Consider the following 3,473-nt stretch of genomic DNA (forward strand, 5'->3'; position numbering starts at 1 on the left):
CTGCTGCCTCCTTACTAAGATCTCATGGCCAAATCCCTTCTGGCTACTCTCATTGCTGTCTGCTACCACTTTTTTACTAGCCCAGGCTGCATGGTAGAATCCTCAGAGAAGGAGTAATACCTCTTCCTTCTCTACAGATAGCATGGCCGATTCTCTCACATGGCTGTTCTCTTCACTACAGACCAGCATGACTACTACCTACTCTCTCAGCACTCATGGTGGGCCCGCCTCTCTCTTTCTCCGCTCTTAGACTAAATGCTGATCTGAAGCTTCCTATGTGACCTCATGCCTGGCTCCTCCTACAATGAGCTACATTTGCTGGTTTCCTGTATCTTCTACCATCTCTTGGCTGCCAATTTAGTCAGGGCAAGAGAACCCATGACACAGGTGTTCCAGGGAGAGCATTCACCTCCACTGGCTGTACCACGAGTCTGTGAATACTCTCAGGGTCATGTGGACACCTTTCACTCAGGGCAGTAGCACAGCTATTAGTGGGCCTTTTTGTTATGCAAAGTGTTTTAAGGTGTACCATTCACTTTCTCCATGCCCCAAACCCCAAGCATGGGCTGTGGAGAATTTTATTGGACCCTAGCTCTGCACCCTGTTATATGTTGTCTTTTGTTATATATGATAATATCCCTGTGGCATGTCAAGTTTTCTTGTTCTAGGCCCCTCAAAGCACAGATATTGTACCAAGGAGAGACCACAAATCCCCTCATTGTTGTTATCATGTTAATTGTTGACTAGTAATGATCCTGTACTCACCTGTATACAAATAACTATCTATCATTTTACCTTTTCTCCAATCCCAGAGCTTCTCTGCTTTACTTTTCTTGCCTCCAAAATCTATCACCAGTGGATTTCTTGTAACCTCTTTAGGTCTCCTCTTTTGATTGTAATGTATGAAATAAGGTGCTAAACTGCCATTCTCCAGAGCACTTTTCAACACATTGAGACTTTGCTTCCTGGCAGTTGTCAGTTTCATTCCAATAAACTCACAAAAATTCTCTACAGGTTTGAGTGTTTCTTATGTTGACAGTTGTATGCAGCATGGCTCGAGGCCCACACTGGCTGAAATTTGCCTCATAACTGTTGAGTGCTGGCATTTCAGAGAGCAGTTCCCTTGAACTTCTCATGCATATATCTAGTTCCCTTCAGCAATGACCTGGGAACTCAGAGTACAGCTGCCCAAAGTCTATTTGGGCAGTCTACTTGCCCCGTCTAAGTTATTAATTTATCATTTATCTGTATTGAAAGTCTTATGATGAGGAATTAGCCGTTTTTTCTGTATTTATATTTATTTGTAACTATTTAGTATTTAAGTATTTCATTTTTATTTATCATTATTATTGTTATTTCGCTATTTACTAAAATTTTATGTACAGGAATATTAAAAAATTCCTAGAGTAAAAAGATCCTCTTAGCATAACTGAGATTTTAAATAAGAGAGTATAATTTTAAGAGAAACACTGAAGAAAATAACCAAACAAAATGAAATAACTGAAACCCAGGTTCTGAAAAACATCTTTCAGATTTCAGGTTTTGGATGGAAAGTGCCACATACTAAATGTGACAAGCTCAGGGGAGGCCTGTGTGGCAGCCTTACAGACTTGGACACCTAAAGTAGCCACACAAGATGGTCTGCAGTTAAAAAACTTCCTAAATGACAGCAGGTTGTGGTGGACAGACATATCCCAGGCTTGAATCTTCTCTGACAAAAGTCAGTCTCTACCTTAATTGAGCCTGTCTATTGTCTTTCTGCATCTAAGATAATACACCTTTGGAATGTCAGATTTCCTTTTTCTGGACCCCTCAAAGCACAAGGCATCACCCTATAGGGGTCCACATATTCTCTCCTTATCATGGTTATCAGGTTCATTGTGACTGTTAACAATCCTGCACCCACCTATGTAAAAGAAGTATGTGTCTATTGTTTTACTTGTTATCCAATCCCAGAAGTCCCTCCACCCTCCCTCCCCCACTTTGCTTTCTCCTTCCCCCCAATCTGTCACCAATGGATTTCACATAACCAATTTAGGTTTTCTCTTTTGATTGAAATGTATAAAGTAAGGTGCAAAACCTGCCATTTTCTGGAGCAATTTCTCAATCCAATCGAGGTTCTGCTTCCCAATCATTGTTGTCAGTTTGGTTCAAACAAACTCATAAAAATTCTTACAGTTTTGGACCTTTCTTACATTGACAAGGTACAGTGAATCATACCACTTCTAAATCTTGCCGCCCTCCTTTCTAATGGGCACCTGCCTTTCAGGTGCTAAGTTGACATGTCAATTGAAAAATGCAAGTCTTACTTGAGACACTGGATTAAAGATGACCTTAGATGACAAAATAATTGTCAAGATAGAAATAAACAGAATTGCTTGTTTCACTGTTGGACTCTTGAGAAAACAATCATTTTTTAGTTTAGATTTTTTTTTAAATCAGAAAACTTCCTAATTTCCTAGTAATTTACAAGTTGTTTGAGGTGGTCAAAAAGCCAAAAACTATTGAAAAAGCAAATAGCATGCTCAATTCTGTTTTGTCCTTAAAAACGATCTTCCTTTATAGCTTACCTCCAGCCCTATCTCTCTCTCTCTTTCACAGCTAAGTTTCTTCAAGGAGTATTTTAAGCAGCTGTTTCCACATGTCTCTTTCAATGCCTGAACCCCACTCACTTTGGCATTTACCCCACCTGTCACTAACTTAACTATTGATCTGGGAATGAGAAGTGATCTTTTTTAATTCTGACTCTTCACTTCCTCTGAGAACCAGCAACTAATGCTATTAAACTCGCTGTCCATTGTTCAGTCATTTTTTGGTCTCCATTTTCTTTGCTGTGTGGTCTTTTCCAGCAGTCTTTTATGACCTTGGCTGATGGACTCTAGCTTCTGTCTTCAGACAGCTACCTTCCTGATAAGCAAGCATGGCCAGGCCAATGCGTTCCTCTTATGGCTACTGTCATGTACCCCATACCTTTGTCTTTATTTCTACCTCTCTCCTAGACGTGTTCACCTAAATGTTTCACAAGTGCTATAAACCACTGTTGACTCAAAAAATTCTTTTTTAAAAAATTAGTTATTTCAATTGTTGTTCAAGTACAGTTTTCTGTCTTTTATTCCCATCCCACATCACCCCCCCAGTGCTCCCCACCTCCCTCCCATTTCCACCCCCCTTAGTTTTTGTCCATGTGTCCTTCATCCTAATTCCTGTAAACCCTTCTTCCCCTTCTCCCCTGAAATTCCCTCCCCTCTCCGCTCTGGTCCCTGTCAGCCTGTTCTGTATTTCAGTGTCTTTGGTTATATTTTGCTTGCTTGTTTGTTTTGTTGTTTAGGCTCCCGTTAAAGGTGAGATCATATGGTATTTGTCTTTACCCACCTGGCTAATTTTGCTCAGCATAATGCTTTCCAGTTCCAGCCATGTTGTTGCAAAGAGTAGGAGCTCCTTTCTTTCTGCTGCATAGAATTCCTTTGTGTAAA

Source organism: Sturnira hondurensis, unplaced genomic scaffold, assembly GCF_014824575.4.
Source record: "Sturnira hondurensis isolate 20B ecotype Veracruz unplaced genomic scaffold, ASM1482457v3 Scaffold0006927, whole genome shotgun sequence".
Taxonomy (NCBI): Eukaryota; Metazoa; Chordata; class Mammalia; order Chiroptera; family Phyllostomidae; genus Sturnira; species Sturnira hondurensis.